Source organism: Bemisia tabaci, chromosome 7 (assembly GCF_918797505.1).
Source record: "Bemisia tabaci chromosome 7, PGI_BMITA_v3".
NCBI lineage: Eukaryota > Metazoa > Arthropoda > Insecta > Hemiptera > Aleyrodidae > Bemisia > Bemisia tabaci.
This window is the reverse complement of record NC_092799.1, coordinates 41,749,748-41,764,511: the sequence shown is the minus strand read 5'-3', so window position 1 is coordinate 41,764,511 and position 14,764 is coordinate 41,749,748. Positions and strand designations below refer to the sequence as shown.

Sequence of the window (14,764 nt, the reverse complement as noted above, 5' to 3'; positions counted from 1 at the left end):
TCAATGTCACACTGAATAAAAAAGTATGGTACCATTTACTATGAAGTACCAGAAATCAATTGATTCTCACCATAATATGGTAATATTATTACCATACTCGTATCACTGGTGTCAGATTATGGTAAAATCTACCATATTTCTTTCTTTCAGTGATAACATAAACAATAAAACAGAAGGATTAAAATTGAAATAAAACTAGGATACCAAACAATAATAACATATGTAGAGCATGAAACTCATTATAACCTTAGTAGCTACGACTCTTTAAAAAAACCTTTAGAAAAAATTCGTGAAATTTAGGGCAACGCTTGAAAAAGCTGTTAAAATGTATGTTTTAGGCAACCCTCTTCGGGGAATTTTTCAAATAAAACGCATACGGGAGATAGAATTTGAGTGATGAAATTGTTAAATGGACAGACGTGAGTTATAAAATACAAATGGATGACGAGATGGGGAGAAATCACAAGAGGAAAATAAGAGTAGAGCGAACGGGGAACTATTATTAAAAGGACATCTCGGTCAAATATTCATAACCCTCATTTAATTCTATGAAAATGCGGATGGTACAATGAGCACGTAAGTAAATGAGGAGTGAACTGACGTAATGTTAAATTACAGCCCATACTTTCTCCGAAGCCCCGGCATGCGAGAATGGACGAGGCCCCGGGCGACTTTTGAACACCCGACGCACAGTGTATCGAGTCAATTGAAGAGGTCGGACATGAAATTTTTGACTGAAACTGCAAATTTTGATGTTTAATTCGTCAAATTTTGAAATTTAAGGGGTGCTTCTGTAAGAAAATTTCACGAGGAAACCAATGAAACCACTTTTGGAACCTCGAAATTTTGTATAAACGAAGTAATAAGCGATTAAAGTTTCCAAATTTTGTCCTCCTGCTTCCATTGACTCGATCCACTGTGCGACGCGACGTCGACGTGAACGAAAAATTGTCCGTATTTCGTTACCTCCTCGCAAGTCACATACTAATAGCGCTACTTGTCTCATTTCTAACACTTAGACTCTTCATTGCCTCCGGGGGGACTTTGCCGTCTCATTAATTCTAACTTCAGATCAATAGTGTGTGAGGTATGAGGTCAAGTGGGTCATTCTTCCAGAATAAAAACGACTTGGACAGGACTCCCCAAGTTCACGAGAGTGGTCTGGGCATGGCCTGATTGGTCATTCACAAAATTACAGTTTTTGTAACCCGAACACCCAGAATCTCCTCAAAATGGGATTCTTCTAACGATTTGTTGTAGCTTACAATTTGTTGGACCGTACAAAACACTGCAATAGGTCCGATACTGACCGAACTACATTACGTAAAATAATCTTCAAATTCCCTGACTTTTCCTCGACTATTTTTGCTTTTCCACGACTCAAAAATTTTCTAATTCCCTAACTTCCACTGACCTTCAAACAAAAGTTCCACTCTTCTTATTGAAAATACTTATGCTATCTCTCGCTAGATGTTGGATACAATTTCCTCGCTCAGAGATCAATTATGAAAAAAGGCATTCAGTAGATGGTTAAAAGATGGCAAGCCTTAAAAAAGAACAGAGCGGGTGGACAGTTGAAAAATCAATAATATGTTTTAGTGATTAGTAGAAACTCCCTGACTTTTCCCTTGAATTCCCTGACTTTTCCTTGTCGTCGCAAATTACCTAAAAATCCCTGATTTTTTCGATTTTCCAGACCGCTGGCAATCCGAGAATCAAGCATTTCTCCCTTTTCTTAGTGCAAAGAAGCAATATTCACTGCGTTGATTCGTTGAAGGAAGTGCACCGATGGATAGTGGTTCATTTTCGTAACTGAATTTGTCAGTATCCTCTATCAAGTTCAACGAGACTGAAAAATGCAATTGCAAGGGACGAACCAAAGCCGATGGGCGGAGGTTCACGGTGCTTTCCTTGCGTGTTTTTTTCTAGCGTTTCACTCGACTATAAATCGGGCTTTCCGGCCTTATCTCTTGTATACTGAAGAAAATATGTGTCCGGTCGCTATCGATAATAATCTGACAGCTAGGATAAATTGAGAAACTATCGAATGGGCGGAAAAATCCCTCACTCTATCTTAATACTGTATCAAACTTCCATCAACTTGAGTGCACTTTCAAATGATGATCTGGCTGTAGTCCACGTGCGAACGGACTTGAAAGAGCCACGAAATTTCCCTGACAAGAAATTTGTTTAACATGCTAATTAGTAGTTCAATCTTGCTCAAACTCAGTAGGAGGAGAAAGATGCAGGTAGAGTTGCGGAAGTTCAATACGGCGTGTAAGTCACTGACGCAACCGTAAAGCTTGGACTAAGTCTACACTTTGAATCGACGGCTGGTTCTAGCTACGGAGAACTTTTCAAACCAGAAACCGAGAACGAGAAGGAAGCACAGCGAGCGACACGACGGAACGGCATGGAACGAGCGACTGTGGCCGAAATCGTGAGCTTGCGACGTTTGCTGCGCTGCGGCCGCGCCGAGTTGAGAGACCAACTCCAAGAGGCGGAGGACTCGGAGTCGCGGTTCGCAGTGCCACTATTGTCAAGTCACGAACTATCATTTTCGGAGCCGGCGTTTCCGCGCGGGGCCAACCCCCGAGGAACCGGGGATCGACCACCCTCGTCGGCCGAACACGCGATCCATCAAATTCGCGGGGAGGATATTCCACCGGGCCGACATGGCGGGAGTCGCGAACCCGGGACGTTTGACCCGATGAACCTGACAGCGCTGTCCGCTACGGTATTTGGAACTTCGGAGTTGCCGGGCGGCGTTGTCGCTCGCGTGGAAACTCGGGGTTGGACGCGGATCGTAGTGGATATCGCGCCGCTCCGCTGCGTTCGGGAGTGATTTTCAGGAGCGGATTAAGGATTTTCGTCGCGCGGAGATGTTCCGAATGGGCCGTTCACTTGGAGGTGAGCTCGGTGCTTAAAAAAGACTGAAGCGGGCCGCAGTAACAGGAATATGAGCGGTAGTGAAATGAGGGGATACCAGTGGCGCGGCGTGAATGATCGATTATCGATATTTCCTCATTTGTAGCTATGGTAAAGAATCGATTATTCGAGTGTTCGTTGCGAACACCCTGTTTATCGATCCTTTTCCATAGTGTTTAAATGGCAGATCAATCGATATATCGCAAAGCACGCCACGCCACTGGGAGATACACGAGACGTCGAGTGAAGGCAACCACGAATGAATCAGTTTTTACAGTGGCGTGGCGTGAATTGCGATATATCGATTGTTATGCCATTTAAACCTATGTAAACGGATCGATAAACAGGGTGTTCGCAGCGAACACCTTAATGATCGATTCTTTACCATAGGTTTAAATGGCATAACAATCGATAAATCGCAATTCACGCCACGCCACTGCAGTTTTTTCCCGAAGAGAACAGGTCCATTCCTCGATGAGTCTTAGTTGTTGGTTATTTTTCATTTAAAAAATGAAACGTGAGCGAAAACTCACAACGTAACAATCTGAGATGCGCATTTTGGGATCTTAACTTCTATGGTTAGGGTCACATGTGAACTAAGGGTAGAGGTGGAATGATAAGCATTAAGATGTTCGGCAGGGTGGACGCGTTCTGGGGCGCGGAGTCCCTTTAAGTCTACCTACACGGAGAGGGTGTTGGTGGTGAACTTTTCCAATCAAAGGGGATAAAGCTCAGAAGTTTCATTCCGGCGATTCGAACTTGGGAAAAATCCCGTGAAAAGTCCTGTGGAGACAAGGCAAAACAGAACGTAAAAAACAATGGATTTCTCGCGGAAAAATAGAAGAAAATTGTTTAAGTAAAAAATCAAAGCTACCGTTTCTTCGCTGCACTCGATTGCAACTGAGATCTACGCGATTTATTCAACCGGAGGCACGGAACTAATTTTTAATGCGAGGCTTTGCCGGTAGGTACCGCGCGAGGCGGCATCGATGCGTTCCGTTACGGAAATTGCGGCGGGGATGCGGGAAGGCAGGAAACAACGAAAACTGCACGTGAATATGGGTGAAGCAGTGAATGACGCCGCCCGGCACTAGCGGCAACAAGGCGTTGTTTTGCCGTTGTGGGGGTCGGGGGGTCACAAGTTGAGCTGGGGCCTGCCTCCCGCGCTACGACCAGCTTGGATGCGGCCATACTCGTTGTGGGCTAGGTGTTCCCAGAACAGGAGGAGTGGGACTGGGACCCAGAGGTACAGTGCGGAGCTGACTCAATTATTGGGCCACTTTCAGCAAAGCTCAACAAGTGAACCCTTTACAGGAGGATCCACCACTAGAGTACCTATATAGGGAGAGTACGGACAAGTCGGTAATTTTGAGGTTAGGTCATGGAGCTTTTAGGGCCCAAAGGGCAGCCAACTTTTGAATTCAAATTCTCCAGCATTATTTATAATTACAATTGTTACGATCCGTTGTTGGTAAATTACGTATCTGAGTTCACTGGAAAAAACACATTGTATCTTGAGTCCAGACTCTTGAAAACATTGACAAGAAAAAATACTTCTTGATTCAATCGGATTTTTGCTTGAATCAAAACGAAATCCGCTTAAATTAAGAGGCTTGGTTTTTGATTTAAGCTAGATTCTGATTGAATCGAGAGTACTTTTTTTTGTCGATGTTTTTAAGAGTCTGAACTCCAGATCCAATGTGTTTTTTTTCCAGTGATAGTTTTTCCATAGATTTACTCATTTTTTGCGGGAAAACCCTCATTTATGAGCATTCTTAGCCATTTTTTTCCAGTGATAGTTTTTCCATAGATTTACTCATTTTTTGCGGGAAAACCCTCATTTATGAGCATTCTTAGCCATTTTTTTCCAGTGATAGTTTTTCCATAGATTTACTCATTTTTTGCGAGAGAACCCTCATTTATGGACATTCTTAGCCATTTTGGTTTGGTATTGGAATCTGAAAATTGACATTTTTTGTGTTACAGGGTTGGCTGTCCTTTAGGACCCTAAGAGCTCCATATTTTGACAAGTCCGTACTCATTCTATATAGGTACCTACTCTTCCCACCTCGAAAAGAAAAGCTTCCTTGCTTCGGATGCTCACAGTCGATTCCAGGTCCTGACTACATAGAGTGGGACCCATCATCAGATTAGACTAAATTGGCAACCTTTGATAAAATTGACGCTTACCGCGTAGTTGAGAGTTGAGTTAGGTTACTGAACTTACGACGGAAATAACCTATCATTTCATAGTCATGTTAGTCCACGGATTACAATAGAGCTCTCTTTAAAAATTTGACGAGTGCCAACGATATGTCGCGCGAGCTGGTGGTGGGGGTCAGAATAATGCGATGGTTGACGAGTAATTTTAGGTGTGGAAGGTAAGTAACTAAATCATCGAATGCGAGAACTGTAGGAGGGGGGTTCCGAGGGGAGGGGGGGCCATCGTTGAAGTCAAAGCTCTTTGGACAATGCCTCCACCAGAAGGACGGAAATGGTGCGTCTCTGGCGATGTTAGTTCTGGTCGATTCCCTCTCGTCTACCGGTGGAATACAAAATCGTGAGCACAGATTTTGAGTGTCGAGCGTCGCGCAGTGGAAAAAACCGACTCGAAAGGTCGGACATCACGTTTTTTATTAAAACTGCAAATTTTTATGTTTATTCGGTCACATTGTAAAATTTAAGGGATGATGATTGAATAAGGAAATTTAACGAGAAAATTAATGAAGTCAATTTGAAATCTTCACGTTTTGTATTATCAAAGATAAAGGCGCTTAAAGTTTCCGCAACATGTCCAACTTATCCCATTGAATCCTTCCATTGTGCGTCGGCGCAATGCATTGTTTCCAAATTGATCAAGCTGAAAATGTGGCGATTTCCCTATCAAACTCAATGTGAAAATGCACATCAGCTCACACATTCAGGCAACTATGGCTAGTGCCGCGGATCGCACCGCACAACCAGCGCAAATCGTCCAACCGTTGTTAACTTGTTGCTAATCAAAAAAGTTAATTCCGTAGGATGAGTTCTACCGCGATTATTTTTTCGCCTTCACTTGAGCGGGTAGGCAAAAATGGATCCTGAGCGTCAAAATAGTTGTATCCTTTGAGATTGACCCAACACGCCGGGACGATTTCAGGGGCCGCTCGTAAAATACGAAACAGTAAGAATAGGATTGTTGACCCTTCCTTCTCACCAACAGCACAATTCTTTACCCTTCCTTTAAAAAAACGTGACACCAAGGAGTTGAGCGAACGAAAATGTGCCCGCAACGAAATGGATACATATTTCCGGATGTCATATATTGTCTTTCCTGGCGATGCTCAATTAATTGGGAGATTAGAATAATTAATTTTGAACCTGTTTTTCAAGTGTTAAAAACTAGAGAAAAAACCCGAGGAAAATTCCTTGGAGTTGCGTGCAGCTCTCCTTTTTCTCAATGAAACAATCAGAAATTTCTGCACAAGCTAATTGAGAAATTATATTTTAGAGGAGATTTAAGGCGAGTGGCCTTAGGACAGCTTGTTCGGCGATATGCTGTTCCTAAATATGTAGAACGTCTCTCATCTGAATGGTCAGCGAAAGATGGTAAGTGTGGTAGTGTGGTACCGGAGGGAGTTGATGGCATTGGTAAGGAGTGATCTTCGCTTTTCTTCCTCAGAGCCGTGAGCTAAGGGTTCTGGGGCGCGGTTTGGGCAAGGTCAATGGGCACAAACGAAATAGAAGAATGAAGATAAAAATTGAGAGTGAAGTACCACCGGACAGGAGCACGCGCTGGCGTTGGTTTTTCGTTGTCATTCTAATTGGCGCCCGCGACTAGACGCGCTAGGTGCGCGAGCAGTCTTGCCACATTACAAAGGATTTTCCAAATGAAGCTAACATGGAGTACATTAAAAGGAAAATATGGACACTTGGTCCTTTAGACGCTGTTCAAAGTTTTTTTTTTTTTAAAAAAAAAACGGTGACTTTGGATAGAGTGAGGTTGCTGTCAACGTTTGGTGCAACTTTTCATGGACTTTCCATTACACATTTTACCAACATTGCCACAAAGATGATAGGAGATTTCTCAAATGTTCAGCTCACGATTTTTGAACTAAGGTAAATCCACGGTGCTGCGAGAAATAAAATCACATATTGATTCATTCCATGCCATTTACTCTCTTAACAAAAACGATTCTGCTTGGGGGACTTAACGACCACTAGAGAGCAACTAAGGACACAACTCAACAACATAACTTCAGCTTTTCGTCGATTCCACCTGACCATAGGCATGATATCAACGAGGGTGACTGACGAATCCGATCGATCTCAGAACTCCATTTTTCCTTCGTCTTGAAGCGCCCAGTTAATAATTACAAGTTACCAACGATCAGGTTACAGAATTTTCAATTAAACTTCGTGCTAACGCATTTATTAGGTATTCGAAGTGCTCGTCGAATAAGTTCCGATTCGAAAAAAGCAAACCCGTAGAGTCAGATTTCGCGACTTTCGAGCCACAGAAACAATTCGAACCGCCAGTGACTTCAATGACTGGATAGGAAAGTAGATGTTTTCATAGCACCAGTTTGATCCTCGAACCAGTTTGAAGCATTTGTCAGGTATTCAAAGTGCATGTCAAGTACGTTCCAATTTTTCCTCCTGTCAAGGTAAACCAAGAATTTGGGGTGACAAGAGAACGCTACTTTTGTGTCCATCCTCATGACAAACGTGACCAGAATTTGGCACTGAGTGCGAAATAAAGCCAGGTCTCATTCCATTTATCCCCTGATATTTTTCGTTCCCCGGGCTGTTCAATTTCATAATATTTGCAACCGACCGAAATGTAATCTTAGTGACGGTTCGCTTCATACTCTGGAAGCCTAAAGGACGAGAATCAATTAAAACTAGATTCTTAAGTTCTTCAGTCTTAGTATCTACGTTGTCGCTCCGCTGGCGGAGGGGCGAATCTGCATTTCTACGTGAGCCCTAGAACGCATGGTGTTATATGGCTAATATAATTTAAATTGAAAAGTCGGAGGAGTAATGCCGTGCTAGGGAAGAACGCCGTATGAACCTTCAGGCGTTGTTATATTTCCTTCAATATAAAACGAATTTATTGGGAAAATTGTGAATATTCATCTTCAAATTTATCAAACAATTTTGTTCGCAATTTGATCGACAATAACTGAAAATTTCAAAGGAAAATAGGCATAACTTTCTTCAAAAATACATGTTTTATCCGGGGAATTTTGACAACTCTCAAATGTTCATACGGCGTTTTTCCTTGGCACGGTAGAGTAGGAGGAGTTATGAGGGAACTCCGTGCGCGGAATTTATCCGAGAATTTACTTCTTTCGGCAAGCCGGCAACACTGTGCGCGGTCCGGACGAAGCGGCGCATCGCGCTGCGCTGGACCAAGCCCGGCTGGGCCCCACTTCCCGGCGGACTCCTGCGACGTTGCTAATTTCTCCGGGAAATTCCCATGGATTTTCTGGTTCTGGAGTGGGAAGCGCGGTGTTTCCGCGTGGACGCGGCGGCGCCGCGAGGGGGCGCGCGCGTGGAGTCGCTGCCCCCTGGACGCTCGCATTTTAGGCTCCGTGCCGCACCCGCACCGCCGCCATTGTTGCGCAATCGCTCACGCACTTACTTGTGCTGCCGTGCTCAGGAAAAACGCCGTAAGAGCCTCTAGACGTTGTCAAATTTACTTCAACAAAAATCTAATTTTCTTGGACAATTGTGAACATTTTCCTTTAAATTTTTCAGATAAATTTTTTTCGCAATTTAATCTAAAATATCTGAAAATTAAAAGACGAATATGAATAACTTTCCTCAAAAATACATGTGTTATCTAGAGAAATTTGACAACGTCTGAAGGATCATACAGCGTTCTTCCTTGGCACGGCAGAGTGGCTCCAAGTCACCTCATTAGAGCTCGTCGTTAATGAAATTAACAGTGGCGCGGCGTGAATGATCGATCATCGATATTACTTGGTTTGAAGCTGTGGTACAGAATCGATTATTAAGGTGTTCGTTGGTGGCAAACACCCTGTTTATCGATCCCTTTCCATAGGTTTGAATGGCAGATCGATCAGATGCATCGCAAAGCACGTTACGCCACTGGAAATTAACCTGGGCGATGGAGCAAATACGGCTGGATTGCCGGGAATGGGGAACCAGTCTTCGAAAACTCATGGGGGAATTTGTCGTTTCCCTAACAAAAGAACGTAACTGCATTCGGATGCTGCGAAGTTACAACATGCAATTTTGGTTTGACAGAGAGACTGTCACGGTAGTATCTGACTAAAAATTGCATAGACTTTTCCTTTGACTAGACACGAAATTTCACAAAATGGTTAAATGTACGTAAGAATTGAATTTTGCAATCAATTTTGCAACATTTGAATGCATTCCAAGTTAAATAATTGTTTATGGTTTCGATCAAAGCAGCTAGATGCAACATGAGCGTATTATATATCTAAAGTCACGTGAAATTTAAATATTCCGATGGTAGCAGGAGCCTCACAAAGTGTCACTATGGTGGCGTAAAATTAAGTGAAATTTTATTTATTTGAGTTTTATTTGAATGCTGAATGTCTATAAATAAAATAACTGACTAACTTGTTATCATTACAGAGTTTTACAACTTCGTGTATAAAATCTTACTGACAGAGTGAATATCACAATTTAAAACATTATGTATGGAAAAACTGCAACACTGCATGCTTGTCGTGTCACACAATAAGTCCATCCGAGAGAAATGGGTTGCGTAAAATTAGGAGCTTTCAAAGTGACTGTAGAGCGACATGCCACAAAATAAAACGAAAATTATGCAATTTTACTTAGTCGCATTTGAGACTCATGAGACGCCTTCAAATTGCAGACACGCAACTTCACATCCGCGCGTGCTGGCAACTGAAGCCGTCGGGTCTGAACGGCGCTTATTACCGCAATCGCGATTTGCAAGATCGCGGTGTAGCATTGCAAATCAGCGTTACCGTATCACGTTGTTATATGAAGAAAGTTGGATGGAATGTTTCAGATGTCTTAGCAGGAATAATATAAAACTTAACTCGCTTTATATAAGCGCTATCATCACGAGCTTACTACGAGTAAATGTGCGTTTGCGGTGATCATTTAAGGGCAATCGTTATTTTTTTAAACGCTCGTCATTTTCCTGTAACAGCACAGAATTTCATTGCATTTGTAAAAAATAAATAAATAAATAGGAGGTCCCAAAATATGAGATAAAAGACCCCCATTCTCTGTGGACGAAAGTCTAAAAAAGCCTCATTTTACTTACAGGCAAAGCAAAAAAGTCTAGTGTGAATCGATATACACAACTCACTCCTACAGAGCAGTTCGGCGCTTCGCGCTACCCAAACAATGTATCAATGGCCAAGAGCAAAACCGCATATCTTCGTTTGCGGCGTTGCAAACTTCCTGTCATACTTTATTTGTAGACAGCTTAATTTCTTAAAAACTTCCTTGATTTTTTCCTCACTGTTAACAGTATATTCTACATACATTTCAAGCTATAAAGTTGGTTTGTTTCTCCGCGAAATGATAAAGTAGGAGCGGAAATTTTGAACAATTTCAATGGAGATACGCGGTATTGCACTTTGTCCATCGATATCACCTATCTTCGAAAAGGTTACTGAGCGACTGATATTTGTCAGCGCCCTGCCACCATCTCATCCCAGGACATTTTACTGGAAAAAAAACCACATTGGATCTAGAGTCCAGACTCTTGAAAACATTGACAAGAAAAAATACTCTTGATTCAATCAAATTTAAGCTTAAATCAAAAGGAAATCCGCTCAGATTAAGAGGCTTCGTTCTTGATTTAAGCAAAAATCAGCTTGAATAAAGAGTATTTTTTCTTGTCGATGTTTTTAAGAGCCTGGACTCTAGATCCAATGTGTGTGTTTTTTTTTTTTTTTTTTTTTTTTTTTTTTTTTTTTTTTTTTTTTTTTTTTTTTTTTTTTTTCTCCCAGAGTTGCGTTACCCTCTCCCAGGAATACGTTACACACGTGCGCGACTAACGTAAAAAGTAAAATGTACGCCTCAATGTGTGAGTATTGGAAGTTACATGGGTGTCGTTCAACTTTTGGACGCCGGTGTATTTGAGTCCTGACACGACCTGTCAAACGTGTGAAGAGGATATAATCATTTGCGGTCGGCTGTCCGCAAAGTTGTCTCGTTAAACTGAGCCTGAGCCCCGTGGTATTCGCGACTTGGCGTCAATCGCGCCGCTCGGCTCATGATGCCGACAGGGCCAAAAACCGATTCACTTCCGACAATGAGGTAAATAAAAGGTGTATTAGCGCTGCATTAATTTACAGTGGAGCAACGAAGCTCCTCGACGGACATGAAAGGGAGACGGGACGAAAGAAAGAGGTCGTTGATTGTTGGAGAATCTGCGAGGAACGCATCGAGGAGGAGGAGGAGTGGAGGCTGGGGAATCCAGAACGCGAATTTGCGTTGCTCGTTGCCATCGCCAGATCGCGACACTGTGTAAAGCGATCTCCCGCCTTAGTGAGGCGACTCCCTCTACTTTCATCCTATCATGTTCCTCGAATCCCCAAGGTGGATCTTCAGCTTGTGCGTAGTGCAGCCTGGGTACGATCGATATATCTCAAATTTTAACCTTTAGGTGAAATATTTTGGGAAAATCTATCTGGGAAGTTCAGTCTAGATAAATCGTTGAAGAATGCTCCTGCCGCAAAGCGGCAAAGCATCTTCCAAAATCTTGAAATAAAGTCAACAGTACGATTTCCATTTTGCAACCCATTTCACTGTACCGATACAGATGGTTAAGTGGAAACAGCGCGTTTGATTATGTTTTGAGATTTTGGAGGGTGAATCTCGGCACGAACATTCTTCGATGATTTATATGCAGACTGAAATTTAGATTTTTCCGAAATTATTCACCTGATGGTTAAAATTTGGGATATATCGATCGTACCCAGAATGCATTGTGGAAAATCTGAAGATCCATCTTAAGATGATTCGTCAAGCTCTCTGACGTGGTTGAACTGGTATGCGAAATATCGCATCAAATGGGGCGAAAATCTTGGCAGAATTCGAATTCTTAGCTTAGTCGATAGTTTTCTCAGCGTTCTCTTGATTTTTTTAAAATGGGGGGGGGGGTTAGGTGGGGGTTGGGCTAGCGTTACGTAATTCAAAGAGGGGGGTATGGCTGCGTTACAAGGGGGAGGGGAAGGGGTAGAAAAATCGGGAGATGTGCGTTACGTAATACCTGAACGGTCTCTTATAATGTGTCATTATGAACATCGAGTCAGGTTGGGTTAAGTTAGGTCACGCAACTAAACTAACAACGGTAATGCAGGAAGTATCACTCGAATTGAAGGCGTCTCAATCTTGAATTCGTACACCCTGTTCCTACACCTACGATCAATAGATATTTCTAGGCTCTCTAGGTATTGGAAGAGTGATCATTAGGGTTTTAAAGTTTTTCAGTGTGGATTTACTTTGATGTATACTTAAATACGCATCAATACTATTCCGTAGTTCTAATATGCCCGAGTTTTATGATTCTGATCGACCGCCAAGCACGGGAACCGATCGCAACCGAGTCAGGTTGGGTTAATTTAGGTCACGCAACTAAACTAACTCAACGGTAATGCAGGAAGTATCACTCGAATTGAAGGCGTCTCAATCTTGAATTCGTACAGCCAGTTCCACTGTGCGCCGCGCCAGAAATTGACTGCTTTGCAAAAGCTCTCGATCAGGGTGAGCTTTGCTGCCGCGAGATGGTGAAACACCGTATGAACATAGGGACGTTGTCAAATTTCTTCTGTCGATAGATTTAATTTGAAAAGCGTTGTGACTTTCTTCATTGGAACTGGCAGACGTTTTAGACTCAATGGAGCATTTGCTCGAACAAATGCAGTTGCTTCATCTGAGAGTGCTTTGCGCGCCAGGTTTGCAGTATCTTATCATTTTTTCCTAGCATGAGAAAGTAAAAATATATTTAAAAGTGAGAAAATGTACCGCCTTGTGACGCTTTCAGACGGTGTTTCCCGTTAAAACACATGCCTTTTATCAGATCCGATCGGTTAATTATATCTCCTCCAGTAATTATTCTATATAGAAACCAAGGATATTCCTGTGCTCAGCCCAGTCCGTGGTTTCCAATATAATATTAATCATTTCAGACCCCTACAAATTCTCCATTTCCAAGAAAATACCGAGAAAAAATAAACTATAAGAATGCACTGCAAAAAAATCTGGCCGTGGAAGCCGTATACGGGCTATATGTAGACATACGGGCCGCGTTACGGGCTCAGCTGAAGACGAAAGTTCCGGGCGTAGCACCCGGAGTAATCAAGGCTCCGGCTCCAGCACCCGGAACTTTCAGCCTCCAAGCCCGGAAAGGACGGTATGTCTATAAATCCCGTGATATTGCCTTCAGTGTGCATAAATTCTCATGGAAATTCGGTTTTTATCGGCAGAAATTTGGCCACATCCGAGCGTCCATAGGGCGAGTTCTTAGACACAGGAGTTTGTGTAATGTAATGGAGTGGTGCGCTGCGGAGACCCGGGTGAAAAGCGTGTTGACGGTAGCCAGCCACACGTGAAGCAACGCCGGCCTGCGGTGAGTTCACATGCTCACATGCATGATTTATCAAACGGAATTGCACCCGTGAAAAAGCCCACAAATTAAACCCTACTCCTAACCCCCGCCCCCCTCCCTCCACCACAGGTGAATGCTCCTCGTTCAAGCCTTTCACTTTGCCACTATGTGGGTTCTAATTATTTTATACACTGCCGTGCTAAGGAAGAACGCCGCAAGAACGATCGAGAGTTGCAAAATTTCCTCCGATAAATGTATATTTTTGAGGAAAGTTAGGAATATTTGTCCTTGAAATTTTCAGAGACTCTAGATCAAATTACAAACAAAATTATCTGAACAAATGGAAGAAAAATATCCACAAATTCTTCTGTAAATAAGCGATTTTTCAGAGAAAATTTGGCAACGCCTGAAGGCTCATACGGCGTTTTACCTTAGCACGGCAGTATACAGTCTCCGAATTTAATCGCTGTCGGATGTAGCTTTCTCAAAACTTCCGTCCGGCGTCTTTTTTTAAATCTTTTTTTATGTCTAAGATGAGCAAATGCCTTCGCAATTACGTTCCCAGCGGATTTGCAACGACGCGACGAGCTGTCCTTAAATTTCGGCTACGGTGCTATTATATTTTAGGAGCTTGCAGATCGAGTGATAAAATCGCGTTTATGACGCTCGAGGATCGTATAATTTTTTCCTCCTTCAATTTCGACATATCTGCCGTGCAGAGGAAAAACGTCGTAAGAACATTCAAAGGTTGCCCGATTTTTCCCGATAAGCATATTTTATTTTTGAGGGAGATATAACGATTATTGTTCTTTAGTTTTAGTAAATTTGGACGTATTTCTACTCAAATGGAAACTATGTGGCATTAATGACGTGAGCCCTGAGTGAGATCCATAAGAGTATATACATTACAGGGCTCACCGTCATTAATGCAACATAGGTTCCGTTTGCTAGAAAATACCGTCCATTTATGTCAAATTGGGAGTAACATTTTTTGAAAAATTGGAGAGAAAATTGAAATTCACAAGTTATGAAGAAAATTTGTATTTCATTGGACGGATTTTGGCAAAATTTGGAGGTTCGTGTAGCCTTCCTGCGAAGGTTCCAAAAATTGAAATATGAGTTTTCATTACAGTGCACTTTCTCGCGTCCTGCAGAAATGATTTGCGAGGGATTTAATTGGTTTTCATCCCAATAGAGGGCATGAAATCACATTTTATCCAAACGATTTTGAGTCTCACACATGGCAACTGACAGTATATA

The 14,764-nt window shown here is 42.4% G+C and overlaps 1 protein-coding gene across 1 annotated transcript in view; it reads right to left on the bottom strand.

The window, feature by feature from the left end:
- Nucleotides 1-14,764, bottom strand: part of sdt (MAGUK p55 family member stardust) — a 58,639-nt gene that overhangs the window by 35,528 nt on the left and 8,347 nt on the right. The window lies entirely within an intron of this gene.